A 19138-nucleotide genomic window follows, 5' to 3' on the forward strand; every position below is an offset into this window, starting at 1 on the left:
TATGTTTTGTGAATACTACTATATTCTAAGAGAGCATTTGTCTCTCTAGGCAGTGCTTACTGGCTTTAGAGAAGTTTTTACAACTCTGCAACATGACCACAAACTGAGTGATTCATGATATCTCTGCTTGGGTAGCATTTAGCATCCTATTCCACCTGCTTCAAAGAAGCATAAGTGATCACATAGGAACAGACTTACAGGTACTGGCGAATTAAGAAAATCACAGAATATTCAACGCTTAGGGTGGGTTTTTTTACTTCAATAAGCCTAATACCAAACAGGTGGAAAGGAAAATTAAAGCCACTGTAACATAAAAAAATTTTCCATGTGCAATTTAGCACTAATAATTGTGCAATGGTGATATAAATAGTATTAGGGCAGATTATCACTGTGCACTCCTCACATACATATACTCCCAAACATACACATGTACACCTGTCTGGGAATCGGAGGAAACACTGGCTATAACAGCGTGCACTGGTCACATCACAGAGGCTCAGAGAATCAGAGAATCTTAGAATGGTTAGGATTGGAAAGGACCTTAAGATCATCTAGTTCCAACACCCCTGCCGTGGGCAGGGACACCTCACGCTAAACCATATCACCCAAGGCCTCATCCAGCCTGGTCTTGAACACTGCCAGGGATGGAACATTCACAACCTCCCTGGGCAACCCATTCCAGTGCCTCACCACCCTAACAGGAAAGAGTTTCCTCCTTATATCCAATCTAAAATTCCCCTGTTTAAGTTTTAACCCATTACCCCTTGCCCTTTCACTACAGTCTCTAATGAAGAGTCCCTCCCCAGCATCCCCATAGTCCCCCTTCAGACACTGGAAGACTGCTATGAGGTCTCCACGCAGCCTTCTCTTCTCCAGGATGAACAGACCCAACTTCCTCAGCCTGTCTTCATACGGGAGGTGCTCCAGTCCCCTGATCATCCTCGTGGCCCTTCTCTGGACTTGTTCCAGCAGTTCCATGTCCTTTTTATGCTGAGGACACCAGAACTGCACACAATACTCCAGGTGAGGTCTCACGAGAGCAGAGTAAAGGGGCAGGATCACCTCCTTCAACCTGCTGGTCACGCTCCTTTTGATGCAGCCCAGGATACGGATGGCTTTCTGGGCTGCAAGCACACACTGCCAGATCATGTTCATTTTCTCATCGACCAACACCCCCAAGTCCTTCTCTGCAGGGCTGCTCTGAATCTCTTCTCTGCCCAACCTGTAGCTGTGCCTGGGATTGCTCTGACCCAGCTGTAGGACCTTGCACTTGGCATGGTTAAACTTCATGAGGTTGGCATCAGCCCACCTCACAAGCATGTCAAGGTCCCTCTGGATGGCGTTCCTTCCCTCCAGCCTATCAACCGAACCACACAGCTTGGTGTCATCGGCAAACTTGCTGAGGATGCACTCAATCCCACTGCCCGTGTCACCAACAAAGATGTTGAACAAGACTGGTCCCAACACCGATCCCTGAGGGACACCACTCATTACTGGTCTCCAGCCGGACACTGAGCCATTGACCACAACTCTTTGTGTGTGGCCATCCAGCCAGTTCTTTATCCACCGAGTGGTCCACCTATCAAATTGATGTCTCTCCAATTTAGAGACAAGGATGTCATGTGGGACAGTGTCAAACGCTTTACACAAGTCCACGTAGATGACATCAACTGCTCTACTGCTGTCCATCAGTTCTGTAGCCCCATCATAGAAGGCCACCAAATTGGTCAGGCAAGATTTCCCCTTAGTGAAGCCATGCTGGCTGTCACCAAGCACCTTGTTGTTTCTCATGTGCCTTAGCATGCCTTCCAGGAGAATCTGCTCCAAGATTTTGCCAGGCACAGAGGTGAGACTGACTGGTCTGTAATTCCCCGGGTCATCCATTTTCCCCTTCTTGAAAATGGGGGTTATATTTCCCTTTTTCCAGTCATCGGGAACTTCACCTGATTTCTGCCATGATTTCTCAAATATGATGGCCAGCGGCTTAGCAACTTCATTTGCCAGCTCCTTCAGGACCCATGGATGGATCTCATCAGGACCCATGGACTTGTGAACATTCAGATTTTTAAGATGGTCTCGAACCAGCTCCTCTCCTACAGTGGGCACAAGGTCTTCATTCTCACAGTCCCTGCATCTGCCTTCCAAGACTTGGGTGGTTTGGTCAGAGCATTTGCCAGTGAAGACTGAGGCAAGGAAATCATTCAGAACCTCAGCCTTCTCCAAATCCTGTGTAGCCAGTTCTCCCGAGAGCTTCCTGAGGGGGCCTACGTTCTCCCTTGTCTGTTTTTTATTTGGTATGTGCCTGTAGAATCCCTTCCTGTTATCCTTAATATCCCTAGCCAAGTTTAACTCTAACTGGGCCTTAGCTTTCCTAACCTGGTCCCTAGCTTCCTGGACAACATCCCTGTACTCTTCCCATGCCGCCTGTCCTTGCTTCCACTTATTATAAGCCTCTTTTTTCATTTGAATTTTCCTCAGCAGCTCCTTATCCATCCAAGGAGGTCTCCTGGCCCTACTGCTGCACTTCCTTCTAGTTGGGATGCAACACTCCTGAGCTTGTAGCAGGTGATCCTTGAATATCAACCAACAGTCTTGGGCCCCCCTGCCCTCTAGGGCTGTATCCCATGGAACCTTCCGAAGCAGGTTCCTGAAGAGGCCAAAGTCTGCTCTTTTGAAGTCCAGGGAAGTGAGCTTGCTGCATGCTCTTCTCACTGTCCTGAGGATCTCAAATTCAAACATCTCATGATCGCTGCATCCAAGGCTGCCCTGGAGCGTCACATTTCCAACGAGCCCTTCCCTGTTGGTGAGCACGAGGTCAAGCATGGCACCTTTCCTTGTCGGCTCCTCTATTACTTGCAGAAGGAAGTTGTCTTCTACACAATAGAGGAACCTCCTGGATTGCTTGTGCTGGGCCCGTCCTTCCAACAGATGTTAGGGTGGTTGAAGTCCCCCATGAGAACAAGGGCCTGTGAGCGTGAGACTGTTCCTGTCTGTCTATGGAGTGCTTCATCCGCAGGTTCTCCTTGATCAGGCAGTCTGTAACAGATCCCCACAGTAATGTCTCCCATCGCTGTTCTCCCTTTAACCCTGACCCACAAACTCTCTGTGGACTGCTCACCTGTCCCCAGACAGAGTTCCATACTCTCCAGCCTATCCCTAACATAAAGGGCAACTCCCCCTTCCCGCCTGCCAGGCCTATCTTTTCTAAAAGGCCTGTAACCTTCCATTCCAACACTCCAGTCATAGGAGCCATCCCACCATGTTTCTGTGATGCCTATTATATCATACTCCCGTAGATGTGCACACATCTCTAATTCCTCTTGTTTGTTCCCATGCTACGGTCATTTGTATAGAGGCATCTGAGCTGAGCTCCAAATGAAGCCGGCTCATTGGTTGGAGCGGCTGGGATATCTCTACATTGCTCCGAGCATTTATTATAGGTTCTGGCAACTGAATGGGTGTGTTGGAATGGAATGACGCCCCCCTCCCCAGTACAACTAGCTGAAAGCATCCTTGACCAGTCTGGCAAGCCTCCTACCAAAACTGCTCTTTCCCTTCTTTTTCAGACCAGCTCCACCAGCCCCCACTAGACCTGGCCTACAAACTTGGGTCCCATGTTCAAGGCACCCAAACCCCTGACTATGACACCACCCTTTTAATCATTTATTAACCTGGCTAATCCTCCTAGCTTTTTTTAGGTCCTCCCCTTTATCCTGGAGAATTGACGAAATGACTATCTGAGCTCCAGAGCCCCTAACCACCTCCCCCAGGGCTCTGTAGTCCTTCTTTATGTTCCCCAGGCTACTGCTATCTATATCCCTAGCACCCACATGTATCACCAGGAGTGGGTAATAGTCCATGGGACTTACTAGAGCAGGCAGCCTCTCCGCCACATCCCTGATCTGTGCCCCTGGTAGGCAACACACCTCCCTTGATGAGTGTTTCTGTCCCTTTCAGCATAGAGTCCCCTACTACTACGACCCGCCACTTTTTCCTAGCAGCACCAGTAGAGATCTTCTTTACCAGGGCATCAGCCTGCTGTTTTTGGCTCGAGTGCGTTTCCTCATTAGCCCCCTGCAGGGCAGCAAAGCGGTTCTTCGTGGGGACAACAGATTTAGGGGGAAGCCCCTTGCTTTTGGTTGTCCTTTTCCTCCTTTTTTTGTTGTTTTTTTTTTTTTTTTGTCACTAATTCCCAGCTTCCCAGGTTAACGGCCTCCTTCTTTCCTTCATGAGCTAGAGTGGACGCTTGAGGCCCCTGCACAGTTTGGGCCTGGCGCAAGCATTCCTGCTTCCTCTCAGCTTCCCTGACATCTCGCAGTCTATTAACAGCATCCCGCAGCTCAGCCCCTGCTGCAGGAGGACCCTCACCAGGGAGCACCGAGTGCAGCCCTGCCCATTGTGCACCCTCCCCTCACCAGACCAGTGCAGGCACTCTCTACACCCCGAGCTCTGCACTGCAGCCTCCCCTCTCATCGGCTCTGTCTGAGTGCCTACGCTGGCCACCGCCGGTGCAGCCAGAGCAGAGCTGCCGGACCGGGCCCTGGTCATACGACGAGTGCTCACCATCCCGCTCGCCTGCCCGCGGAAACTGCCGCGCAAACTGCCTCGACCCGCTCTGTTCGCTGCGCTCCCTGGGGCAGGTTTTTACCCAGTCAGGGCTGGTGCTGCTGATTCAGGCTTCGCCCCCGTGTGAGTCCCTGCTCGCTCTCGTCAGCTGAGCTGCCGGCTCCTGGGCAGGTCCTGTCGAGGACTTGAGGCTCCCTCGGTGGTTCTTGCCGCTCTGAGTTGAGGCTCCTGGACGCTGATCTCCCCCTCGCTCCGGAAACCGTTCTGTTGCTGCATGAGAATGCATAAGAAAACAATGTTCCATACTACTGTAAATCTGAAAAAGCATCAGACTCCCCTGAAATGATGCATTTTGTCCACATAGTATTCAGGGTTCGCTGAATTACTTCACAGTGAAGTTATTCATGAGCAGCTGGGCTTGTGTGTAAGTGTGGGGTGTGTGTGTGTATGTGTGTGTGATTTACACAAAATGTGATGCAATGCAGAAAAATAAAATAACTCTTCACCAAGAGCAACCAGCCCAACAGAACAGGGTTGGTGTGACTTTACAAGAAATGCACCTAATGCAAAAGTAGATATTTCAAGTGAGAGCATTTCAAAACATTTGGCTCTGGTTTGGCGTACTTGCTAATGACATCTGAAGGGAAAACTCTGCATTTCTGGGGTTTTGTGTGTGTTTGGTTAGGGTTTATTTTGTTTTGTTTTGTTTTTGTTTTCAACCCCTTATTGTGGTCTCAAGAGATCCGATGGCCATGCTGACATTGGACATGTGAGATTTTCACTTTTTGTGAAAATGTGTACAGATGCAAAAGAAATAACTGTTGTTTCCCAAGAATAACAATTCTAACCAGTTGATTATTACCTGTATTCCCTGGAAGAGGAGGATGTATAATAATGTAGTGAAAATTTTTTTTCTGTTTAGGCTGTGCTGTGGAAACTTAAAGGGTGATGGGCAGTGAGGTCAGAACAGAGCTGCTGCAGGTGTGCAGCTTTGCAAGGTGCCAATTAGAAACCAGGTGAAACATAAATAAGGAGCACGGATAGTACTTACAGAGGTGACTGGGAATGAAGGTATAGTGTAAAGTTGATGTCTTGTAACCCGTAATGATAAAAGGGTCCTGATTCTTCTCTGTTTCACCTGAGTTAGCCACAGACTAACAAGTTGTGTTCAGAATACATGTTCAGTTATAGATCTTAGAAACCAGCAATGCCTAGTCTAATATAAAATTCTGATAAGAAACAGGGAAAAACATTTCTTATTAACTCACATGTGGGAAAGAGAGTCAGATTTTAAAATCTGTTGTGGGAAAGTGAATGTTGACAAAGATAGATTACTTTTCCAAAATTTGTGCAGCAGGCTGTTTATGCTTAAACTGTCATGTGAATGCCAGCTGCCAAACAAATCCAACCTAGGAAAAAGTGCAATATCTGTCATTAGGAAAGCTAAATTGGAAGAAATTTGCTCCCATGCTTGACTATCCAAGTCTAAAATGTTTCTCCTGAGACAGTAAATCAAAGTTCCAAACATTTTCATGAATCAGTAATCAAACAGAAAATTGTGATTGACCAATCAAATACTTCATTTTGTCTGAAAATCTTAAATTCCAGTTTTGATAGCTATTTATTTTTCAAATTCTGAATCAGAAAAATTAAGTTTTTATTAATGATATGAATTCTGAACCTCAGAGTTCAAAAAATGTGGAAACATGACATTATGTCTTCTTTTGAAACTTCATGTTTGTCAGTGTCTGTTGTACTTCTACAGAGATCAGTTTTGAAAAGAATATTATCACTGCTTTGATGAGTAGGCGGAGTGTTTTTCCTTAGGGGTATATTCTTCACATATAGTTTTCACATTCAACTTTTATAATAAACTGGTGAATACAATGAAATAAAGCAATTATTTACTCCCTTTTTTTCCATAAAATACTGATGGAGGAATATAATCTATTGTATCATGCAAAAATGTGTTTGTTGCTGTCAACAGAATTTGATTTACTCAAAAAAACACATGGGTAACTTAGCTACATTTGAATATATCAGCTATTTTGTATATTTCCCAAATTTCAGTGCTTAGTTTTGATTGGATATCCAAGTAAGCTGTTCAAATGTGGAGTACATTGATTTCAGCACCTAAACTTCACTGATATAACTTCCTTAGATATAAGTATTTTTATTGTTTCTAGAGTTCAATTAAATAAGAAAAGTTGCTCCATTTTCTAAGTGAAGAAATAAGGCATGGAATAATTTAATACATAGAAATCAGTTTAAAGGTAAGCAAGTACTGAAATAGCCTTTCTAGAGAAATCAAGGCATTTCCTTAATGAACTACATATAAAAGCAGGTCAAACAGGTGGTAATACCAAGAAAATATTTATAAGTAATACAATATAGATTTTTTTTTTAAGTGGATTAGGAAATTTCTTTTCAAGTGGAGAAGGAAATATCCTGATATATTGTAAATCCCTTGTTAGTTTCACAGGGTTATTTTTAATTCTGTTATTTAGGCGACTGACTGAGATTGAATGAGATTTTTAATGGCAGATAATGAAATACCTTTCAGAATCTGGGGTATATATGATTTATACAAAGTCATAGAGATGGTACCTGCAAAAGCAAGGAGCTGAGTGGCAGTCTCCTGAGGCCCAGATTAATGCTCACTGCATTGCACAGCCTTTCCTCCTTCAGGTAAATTAGCAGAACTGGTCATGTTTCTAATTAGAGTCACATTAAACCTTTGTCTTGTGATTGAGTAAGTGCACATTTCACCTTCAAGGTCTTGTATATATGAATTCGAAATAAAACCCTGTGACATTTTTGTCTATGAATTTATGTATAGCTAGAGTTGGATTTAGGTTGATGCTGCAAGAAATCTCAGAAGATCATGGCTATGGTAAGCTCATATTTAAGGGACCATTATTTTCCAATTGTTCATAAAAAAATAATAGTATTAAGAGTACATTATGCTAACTTGGAGTCTTCCACTACAGAACCTTACAGAGTTAATGTTAATTGATTAGCTTCACAATAACTGAGAAAACCAAAGCAGATTTGGTGCCTAATGTTAAAATTAGCAGAACCACATAGTAAGAAGGAACAAAAATGCCTAGAGATCAGAAAGTTCTACTCGAATGTCTATTGCAACCAATGGGAAGACCACCATGAAATCCCAAGTCTTCCTATAGACTCCTAGGGAAATTAGTTCAGGATCATGCAAAAGTGATTTTTTTTTTTCTTCTAACATTGGCTGGTTGAGTACAGCAGTAATGTGATGTTGTTTTGTTTTGGGGTTTGTTTCTTTTATTTTTTCTTTTCCTTTCTATTTATGTTACTTAAAAGACTTTTCCTCATAGCTATTAGCACAATCACATATACAAGCAAAGTAGAGTTACCCTGAACTCAGAGAATTTTGCAGTCATTGTCACTTGTACATGCTCCATACGAAAGGGGCATTAATCAGTGACTTGATTCACAATTCTCCTAAGCCAATAAAAAGAACTCTAAAATTGATGATTTTGAATCAGGACCTATTTTCCAAAATCAGCAATATTCTTTCTTTCTTTTGAGCATAGATATTTTCTTCTTACTTTAGGGATTTCAGACATAATGATTTTGGAATAAATGCATGTGTATCCACTAAGTCTATGAAAACTGGTCATTAAAACACTGCATTTAATCCTGCAGTGATTTAAAGGTAATTAAAATTTAATAATTAAAAAAAAGATACAAAGGTAGGTCACACAAACTACCAGAACCAGTTCTTATTGTGCTTTTGAACTTTCAATGTTTTTAAGATATAATAATTTAGCAAAGAAAAATCAGACTAGTCTCACTAGTAAGTAATTAGTAAAGTAACTAGTAAAAAGTAATTAGTAAGTAACTAGTAAAGACGTGTAAGTCATTTCTACAAGACAGGTAGAATCAAATATATGTAGGTAGTGGTTTGCCTGTTAAGGCAGGTTTCACATGTTGAAACTCATTGGAGGTTTTCACTCTGTAGATCCACAGTTCTACTTTCTCCCATGACCTAGCGGGAATTAACAAGTTGTATTCCACTACCATTAGTTAAACATGTGATAGCTATTGTTTATATGTAGAGATTGTGAACCTTCCAAAAACTGTGAAGTTTTTAATTCCCATTCATGTAACCAATATCATATGCCATTTTATAATCTGTGAAAGCTGAGGAACCTCTGGTGTTTTACTCTACACTCAGCCTCTCAGGAGTGTGGGTGTTTTTGCATGCATCTTTCAGAAAGTCAGAAGGCAAAACTGGAGTGTGTTTCACCTTTAATGTGCTAGAAATTGAGAATTAAAGGACTGTGGTGCAGAGATCCATCCATGTGGTCAGCAGTTTATTGTAAATTGTACATAGTGTAAGGTGTGGATTGCTTTATGATCTTACATGCTGTTCTTAGAGGAGGGTCAATACTGCATAACATTTCTCCTAATCAGCATAGGAATACCTACCCTGATCTAAATTAATGTTCAATTCTTAAAAGTAATGTACCATGCAGTAGTGGAGCTTTTGGTTCGTGTGGTAATAAAAAGAAGCTTAATTGGAAATTCTTTTGAGGACCTGCATGTACTGTACATTATTAGCCTGAGGTAGGTCATTCTCACCTCCATTAGTTTTCTGACTGATAGAACACATTTACATTCTGCAGTCTCTGTAAGTGGATGATATGTTCCCCCTCCCTCCCTGCTATTTTCCTCAATACCCTTGCACTTTTTTTCTTGCTCCATTAAAACAGCCTGATGTAACAATCTGCTATGTATTGCTTAAAACTACTTCCATTGTCTTTAGACAGGTTGGCTGCCAGTTCATATGGATTTATTGAAGCAAGGTGGTTTTACCAGGCTACACTTCTCTTAGCAACAAGAAGTTCTGACGTTAGTAAGCTTATTTTGGAAAGCTCTGCTCTGTTCAGTGCAGGATGAGAGCACCCCAAGGGCTTCAAGTCAAACTTTGTCACTTGTATACTAATTGACAAGCTGCAGAATCCTCCTAGAGAAAAACCAAAGATTTGTTTCCCCATTAAAAAAAATAAAATGTAAATATGGTAAATAAAAGACTTAGGGTAACAAATAAGATACACTAATGGGTCAAATATCCAATTTGCTATTAATTCACACTGACACATTAAAATAAAAATAGTATTAAATAGCCTAATGGCACTGAGAAGGCTGTAGCTGAAATTAAGAGGTAGATGAAAAAAAATCAGTAGGAGTTACTGATAAAAATAGAATAAAATAACTGTATAAAAGAACTGATTTTTAAAAAACAAGGAAAAAAGCCAACAAAATCAAAACCAAAACAAATCAAAGCAAAAAAAAAAAAAAACCCAAAAGAAAAAAGTGGGAAATCCTATCTTGCCACTTTTCTGGCACCTTCTTCCAACCCCAAGAATCTGGTAAGACTTTATTTGTAAAAATGTTTACAGAAGGACAAATCTACAACTGCACATAAATATTCCTGAAAATTCTGAGCCTGGCAAAGATCTCAAGGGCTTTCTAAGCTTGTTCTGTTTGCCTCAGGAGAGGGGGAGGACAATCTAGCTAAGAAAGGATAGAGGAAAGAGTAAATCCTAATAATAAGGGACAGTAACACTATACATTTCAGTGTGATTTGAGCATGAATATTCACACACCTAAATTTAAGCACTTGAGCCTAACTGAGGACAGCCTTGAATAACTGAGTACTGGCAGTCTGTACACGAAGGAAAACATTTGTACTGTGCATCTGAAACTGTGTTTTGGCTGCATCTCTGGCTTTCATAGATATTATTCATGCCTGAATCCTAGTAATGACTTTGACCGTACATATGGGTCTGCCTTTGGCCAGGCTTTGATCATTCTTAGAAGCAAAGTACATCAGTTCCCACTGACTTCGGCACTTGAGAGCACTGTACCATGTGCAGTACCATGAAAAGACCAAACCTATAGAGTGCTTATGCAAGAGGTGGTTTCTCAGAATTGAAAGCTGTGGTCATTCTTTGCAAAGAGGAATTAGAAATAATTGGATATTGCCTCTGGTGTGCTATAAGATGTGTTTCCCTTTTATCTCCAGTGTGACACTTAATTTTAGACTAGTCATTTATCATTGCTTTGTTAGCCTGGCATTGTCTGATAATAGAAATACTCAAGAGCAGATATTTCTTTGTCTGTAGAATTTCATTCAAAAGTATTCCCAGTAGGCTAGGAAGAGAGCAGTGGGTAATGTGTGTGATTTGCTAAATGTACAGCAGGTGCTGAGCTCTTGAGAAATGTGGAACTTGTCCCATTGCGGAGAAAAACCTTCGATAATTCAACACATATGAAGGACTTCTTTTCTCAAATGTTTTATTTCCTAAATGAACTAGTTTTCCCTCTAATAGTTTAATCCTATAAATTACTCATTTAAGCAAAAAAATCTCAGTTTCTATGAGAACAGTCATTAAGATTAATAAACTGTTTTATTAAAGGCCAGCCTAGCAATTGTTGGGCTTACATTACTCTTCCATTTTTCTGCTTTCATTTTATATAAATTTGACAAATATGAATCATTTGGGTGCATATTTCTGAAGATGGTTTAATCCTAGAATGGGCTTTTTATTTTTTTTTTAATTGAAGTCATGAAAGTTTGGCCATTATTAAGACAAAAACAAAGAAATAAAATATGGCCCCACCCTGTCTATAAATAATAACAGTGCTTGAAAAACCATATGTATGATGGGTTGTTATTATAGCTGTGCATATCTGCATAGCAATAAATGCTGCTGACCTTTCACCCTTGCACTTGAAGAATTAACTCTTCGGGGAAGCGGGTACAATATTGACATGGACATGTCTTCTGAAACCTGGCTTAAAATTTGCAGACATTTGTCCATATTCAAAGCCTAAGAAAAGTGGTTTGTGGAGTGGAGACCTCTTGTATCTTCCTGAGGAACTTCTTTGGTTGCTCCCTACATGGTAAACATGTGGGCTCAGACCCACATTCCTGCAGCTACAGGTTTTCTTCACTAGCTATCTTGACCTAGACACTTGAAAAGAAAGAAGAGATTTTGTCTGTCTCCCCTGAGTTCTGAAGTAGATGCAGGATCTGTGTAGGAAGAAACAGTGTGATCTGAATGAAGATGGGATGGGAAATGGGCCCTCTTTAGTCTTCAGTTGTGTGTTCAAGTGGAATGAGGAAAGGTATGGGTGAGGAGGTTGGGCACAATTGAGCTGATGACAAGAATCTGAGAAAAGGGTATGAATGAAGTCACCAGGAACAGGTAAGTTAGGAAAGGACTAACCTTGACATTGAGTTGATGACCGGGGGTGATAACTCAAGAAAATGATCAAGCCTGGGTAAAAAATTGAACCTGTATGGACATGGCAGTAGGAAAGGAAGAGCTATATGAAAAAGAACAGAAAAAATGGGAACTTGCTAGGTGAAACTGAAACTGAATAAGATGTTCAAGGAGTGTGATTGTGACTGGAATCCAGCAAGATGAGAAAACATAGGTAAGCAGCTGTCCAGATAAAACAACTGAGCACTTAGAAATGGGTGGAAAAAAGCCATGCAGGATAAGTACCTGCGGAAGGGAAAAGGTCAAGGAAAAGGGTCATTGGTGTAGGAGCAAACAGATTAGGGGGCTCTTGGGCTTCATGGCTCAAGAACATAATGGCTCTGTGTAGAATATAATTAAATTTATTTTTAATTTCTATTATATTTTTCACTGTATTTCTTCAGTATTCTGTCTATGATGCCTTTATCTCTTATGCAGTGGGACCTTGCAATTCTCCTATTTTTAGTCTAGGCTCTGGAACATGTTACTCTCTACATAGTGATTGCTAGTAGATCTGACTCAATTTCTTAATTTCTGTGTGTTGATCCCACACTTATAGGAACCCCAAACCTTCATTTTGGATGTCAGTATTTCCCAGTTTAAATTTCCACAAGAGATCCTCCAAGGCATCCTGGAACTTTTGAAATAGGACATTTATTCCTTTGAAAACCCGGTGAGCCACTCCAGAAGAACTGGCCAAGTCTTCAAATTAAAAGGCTTTATGAATTGTTTCTCAGTGAAATTGCTGGAAGGTTAAATCCAAATCTAACCACCTTAACTCTCCTCGCCATATGCCTTACCTGAGAATTCTGCTTTTCAATTTGATGAATTACAAATAAAGAAATTACTCTTCAGTATATTATTAAGAAGTTATTAGAAGCAGCAAAATGTATATGATCAACAGAGGACAAGGAGCAACTGCAACATGAAGGGTCATTTTTGGAAGACTGAGGAAGTCAATACCTTTCACTTCAAATCTGGGAATCAAACTGACAATACCTGTGTCTCTGATGTTATAAAAATTCCCATGAAACCTGCTGATAAACCAGTATCTCTGGAACTTACTCTCATGGATTAAAAAAAAAATGTAATACTGCTACTATTTAAGGTTGTATTTTCATAGCACCTATCTACTGTGGGTGTTCACTGATCCAGACAAGAAAGTGGGCAGTTGTTTTCCTCTCAGATTGCCTTTTAGCTATCAGCAGGTGAGTCCAGAGCTCCACAGAAGCACAGCCTGTGTCATCCTAGGTATTGTAGAGCTATACCATGAGGCTGCAGGCTCACACTCTTCTGATGACTCGTATGAAAATCAGGATAATGAGATCTAATGAAATTCCTTTTTTTCTCATTTTGTGGGGGGTTAATCCTACAATTTGCAAATATTAGCTGTATTAAAATAGCATAATTAGGACCAGGAATTAAGCTTGAAATATTAGGAAATGTTAGAATTACAGCTGATTGAGTAACATTCTTTTGACCCTATTGGGTACTTGTGGTATGACTTAGTCTTTAATTACATGATTGCATACTGTTTTTCCACAGTAACCCTACCTCAGTTATTTAATAGGTCAGCCCTGTTCCAAAAATGGTCCATACTTGTGTAGCTAGAGATGCTGATAGCTTACATGTGGAACCATAGTTTCTCATACTTTACTTCTCCACATCTAAATTGGGTATAATAATACCATGCTGTCTCACTGGTGTGTTGTGAAAATAACTTAATTGGTGTTTGTTCATCACTTGGTGACTACAGCAGGCTACAGGAAAGCCCAGGAGGAAAATAATAATTTTGTATCTAGGGAAGGCCTTGAGTCACGTGCATTATACAGGGTGTGAGCCACAGTTTGGACAATGAATAATAAACAAGATGTGGAAAGAGAACATATCAGCAGTGTCATCAGATATCACGTGTTGGCTGCACACGGTTTAGGCAGGTAAGCGGATCCTGGCTCATGTATTTGGAAGGTAGAGGAGAGAAAAGAGTAGGAGCACAAGGAAAACATTTCAGTCTAAACACTGAAAAAAGGCAGACCTTTACTGGAGGGAGAAAAACGTATGTAGCCAGGGAAGCAGAAACTGCAGTGTAGTCCAAGATTTACACAGCATACATTTCTTTGCCATTCTTTAGCTTCTGAGTGGTAGAGCTTATAACCTAACCACAGTTCTGTGAACATATCTTTCTTTCTTGTGTATATACTTATGTTCCATCTACACAAAGATGCTCTAGATTCTTCTTTGTCAATCCTTAAATAAACAAGTGTGAAATACAAACCTCATTCCACAGAAACCACCGATAACCACAAGCATTCAAGATCTATGTCATAATCCATCCCTGCTAACGGAAACCTGGCTGGTCTTGAAGCAGTCCTTGGAGTTTCTCAGCTAAGTCTTTAGTCAATTATGCAGATGAGATGACTGATGAAAGAAAACCTCTGCAAAACCTGAAAAGCCCTAGAAAAGATTATGGTGTCTATTCAAAACATCTTTGTGATCATAACTGGTGGGGTGGTTTCAGGTGAATCTCAGTCTTAAGAAGTTTAGAATCACAGAAGACAAAATAAATCCCTAAAAATCTACCTGTTTTACAGACAGCCAGACACACAGCCAAAAGCTGTGTCAGAAATAATAGCAAAAAAATGCTAATAATAAAATATGACAAGGTAAGCTGTTAAATTTTGCACCACTTTTAGGTATCGGTGATAAAATGCAGCCCAACAGTCCAAATGAAGTTCCACAGAACAAATTACAGTTCTCAATCTAGAAATATAAAGTATATGAAATGAAGCTATAAATTTTCCACTGTAAAGAAACTGGCAAAACCTTATTGATATTTTGGTGATGAAAACATATTTCTGCAGCTGCTACGTGGTTTAATAGTAGTTGGAAATTAGACCAAAGACAAATCACTGCAAATAGCAACAACTATGTAAAAAAAAGATAGGGTCATTGGCTCATACCAAGCTGAGAAAGAGAAGGAAAAAATGCTCAATATGTTTAGAAGCATTATAATTTTCATCTCAGTTCTGTCTGTGTTTTTATATAACCCTTATTTAACTACATTTAATCCTACTTATTTCTCAATAATTGTTAGAAACACCTAAGATGACTATCTAAGATCTAACAGCTTTATTTCGTCACTTCATTGTATTTCTGTCGAAGTCTATAGTGAATTCTATACTTTCTGTCATATATTTCTTACTTGTCTTACATAAAGTCACAGCTAAACAGCCTATTTAGAAATTAAAGTTTGAGAAAACCAACCAATGCTGCCACATATTAAAGGTGCTTTTATAATTATTGTAGCAACTAGGTCATACCATGAACATCAGTAGTGGTACTGTGAAGGGCTGGAGAAGATTCAGCCTATGGTAACTCCATTACACTGTTGTCAAAGGGGCAGATCCCATGTTTCAAACTGCTACATGTCAGGTACATGTACAGATCCTACTCAGGTAGGCACTGGGGGAATCATGTGCTGCATGGAAAACCCATATGACATAACCCGAGACCTGTCACACTCCCCACGTTCACTAGAAGAGCACAACTCTCAATTGCACCTACCCCCTCTGGTTTCCTCTCTTGGCTTGCTGGAGTTCAGCTGTTCATGCAAGAAAGGTATCAGTTTTGCAGCACAGTTGAGCTCAGTACTGCATAGAGAGAAAGAACAATGACAGATGAGAGGAACTGAGGAATGGAGAAATAGAGGATAGAAAGAAGGAAAGCAATGGCAGGTGGGAAGAGGATGGTGGGAGACCAGCAGAATATCTGACTCTGCAGGAGATACCCACTAGGTAGAGGATGAGAGCTGTTGTCCCTTTCTTGATCCTACAGAACCAAGGTTTGATTTACAGCAGTTTGAGAACAATCTCTTCATCTTTGCAGAGATAAGCTAAATCCAGCCATATGATCAGTGAGGACTCAGGCCATGCATGTTGACTCCCCACACCTATGGCTGAGCCATAAGTGAAGCAGTGAGTCACAAGTTCCAAAATTGTGTTGACAGCATGTGCTGAAAAAAGTATGTTTTGATGTATGGGGTCTGAGTGGTTTAAAAGGCCAAGCATCTATTGCATGGCCAGAAAGAGGAAGAAGAAGATCCAGAAAAAGATGGGGGTGTGATGAAAATTCTTCATAATAAAATTTTCCGGAAAATGTTCAGCTGCTGGCTGTGGAGATCTTTTTGCTACAACAGTTTCTTGTTTTGAAGAAGTCAAATCACAGAATGGATTGGGTAGGAAGGAACCTTAAAGATCATCCAGTTCCAACCCCCTCTGCCATGGGCAGGGACACCTTCCACTAGATCAGGTGGCTCAAAGCCCCATCCAACCTGGCCTTGAATGCTTCCAGGGATGGGGCAGCCACAGCTTCTCTGGATAACCTGTTCCCCTGTCTCACTACCCACATAGTAAATAACTTCTTCCTGATATCTCATCTAAACCTACTCTCTTTCAGTTAAAAGCCATTTCCCTTTGTCCGTCCCCTACATGCCCTTGTAGAAAGTCCCTCTCCAGATTTCTTGTAGGCCTCCTTTAGGTACTGGAAGGCTGCCCTAAGGTCTCCCCAGACCCTTCTCTTCTCCAGGCTGAACAAGCCCGACTCTCTCAGTCCATCTTCATAGGAGACATGCTCCAGCCCTTGAATCATCTGCGTGGTCCTCCTCAGGACTTGTTTCAACAAGTCCATGTCCCTCTTGTATTGTTGCCCCCAGAGCTGAATGCAGTGCTTCAGGTGGGATCTCATGAGAAAAGAGTAAAGAGTCAGGATCACCTCCTTCGACCTGCTGGTCATGCTTCTTTTGATGCAGCCCAGTTGGCTTTCTGGGTTGCAAATTCACACTGCGTGCTCACGTTTTGCTTCTCACCAACTAATGCCCCCAAGCCCTTTTCCTCAGGGCTGCCCTCAGTGCATACCCTGCCCAGCCCGTGTTTGTGCTTGGGATTGCCGCAACCCAAGTGCAGGACCTTGCACTTGGTCTTGTTGAACTTTGTGAGGTTTGTACAGGCCCACCACTCAAGCCTGTCAAAGTCCCTGTGTATGGTATCCCTTCACTCTAGCGTGTTGACTGTACCACACAGCTGTTGTCACACAGGAATGGGGAAATGGCATTGCACTGCTGTTGAGTATAGTAGCAAGGGCCTTGGTCCTGTGTACCTGTGGTAGTGTCTGCTGAGCTGGAGAGCACTGAGCAACAGTCTTCAAAGATAACTAAAAGCAAGGAGAAACTCTACAAGCCCATTACGTCTTTTCCATTCTTTGTGCTAAGGTACTTACCTGCCTGCATACTTCATTGTAGGGAGCCAAGACTGAACTCTGATTTTCCTCTTTCATTTGGCATGGACTCACTTCCTTGGAATAATTTAAGCACTGACTACCAAGTGTATCATCTAGCTGAATATTTAATTTATAGCCCCACCCAAGTTTCACAACTCTGAACATAACCCCTTGTTTTGTAAGAACTCCCACCAACTGAATTACCTACAGTTTCACAACAAGGACTTTGTATTTGCATAGTTTTCCCCATAATCCATCCTGCATAACCAGGAACTAAAGCCTTGTCTTATTAAATCCTGCAATGTTTCCCTCTCATCAAACCCTGTTACAAGCTAAACAAATCAGTACAATACTTTTCTTAATAATGTCAAAAAAACTGGGAATTTTGGCTTGCCTTTTCGGTCTTCGAATTGATCTAAAACAAAGGGATATAACCTCTTTCTTAAAATCATGTTTATTTCTTGGACTAATTACAAGTTTGTCCTACATCATCAGGGAATTTATAAAGGAAAAATTGACTTTTTTCTTCCTTTTAGAGATACATTGTTGTTGTCCCCAGATGAAAATTGTTTCTCAAAGGAATTAATTATCAAAGTCATCTGTAATTTATTAGCTCTTGATTCACTTGTGCTGCACAATTGTTACCAAGGAATATTATCTGATGTTAATGTATAGTTTTATTGTTTGATCAGCCAAGAGTCTGATGCAATTCTGAAGTATAGATGATTTCTTTATTTTGGTAACAAAAGACAATAGTGCTTTGTCTGCAATACAGAAGTAGGAAAAGTGAGAGAGGAGTTTTGAGTGGGTGATATGGTAGTGACGGTGTGCACTAAAAGGAACAACACCATAAAGGTCAGGACTGGGAAATTTCTTTGAACTACATGGCGCAATATAAAAATTGTGTAATGGTAAAAAATTAATGAGTATCTGAAAGCCACTGATCTTTTCATGTTGCTGCTTTTTTAGACAGTTACTGCTTTTGATTTAATACCAGCATGTGAGTGAAAGAGGCTGCAGGCAGTGGTTAATTAAAGCTATACCTTCCTTCATGCTGGCAATTACATGTTTTCCCCATGAGAAGTCATAATTCTAATGTATTGAGCTTCAAATAAAAAAAATAATAATACAGGAATTTTAGAATGTGCTTAGAGAAACAGAACAAAAGACATCTACTCTGCTATGTTCTTTCTCTTGGTAGTTAATGCTTGATATTTCACAGCAAGAAAAAATACAAAAGCAACTGCTCCCAACTCATAAATAGGCTGATCATCCCTGTACTTTTAAGCTATAAGGAATTACTTAGAATCCAATGATGTACAATGCGGTATGAGTAAAATGAAAATAGGTTTGAATCTGCTGTTTGATATCCAGTGTCAACAAATGTGGCAAAACTATTAGTGAGTCAGAAGCTGTGTAAGCAAGCAAAATAGTTGTGACATCTTTCTCCTGACTGATTAGGAGAGGTATTTGCTGTTCTGGTACCTAGAGAAGGAATTAGTATTATAACACATTAACATATCAGGCAGCTGATTTAACACAAAGGAAGTAGTTTTTCTTTCGACAGATAATTAACTAGTGGAACTCACTGCCACAGGAAGTTGTGGATTCCAAAAGCTTAAGTGGCTTAAAAGGAGTTAGAAAATTTTGCTTAGAATAGATGGGTCAGTGACTGTTTAGTAAAACGATCCAGCCATAGCCCCTGGCTCAGAAATTCCCTGAACAGCTGGCTGCTGAGAAATGGCAGACAAAGTGACAGAAAGAGTCCCATGTGCTTTCTGTGTTTTAAAATTTTTGATGTTTTGACATCTTATAAAAATAATACTGGACTAGGTGGACTTCTGGTCTGGCATGTTATGGTTGATAGATACTTTTTGCTGTTGTTATGAAGTGAGGGAGTACGCAGCTGCAAAATCACAAGCTTGACTAACAATATTGTTCGCCTAAGTTTATCACACATAAATATCTTTTAGGTTTGGGGAGGA

Source organism: Pezoporus flaviventris, unplaced genomic scaffold, assembly GCF_033815535.1.
Source record: "Pezoporus flaviventris isolate CSIRO_AGI_PZ_B2104156 unplaced genomic scaffold, CSIRO_AGI_Pfla_v1 ptg000030l, whole genome shotgun sequence".
NCBI classification, from domain to species: Eukaryota; Metazoa; Chordata; class Aves; order Psittaciformes; family Psittacidae; genus Pezoporus; species Pezoporus flaviventris.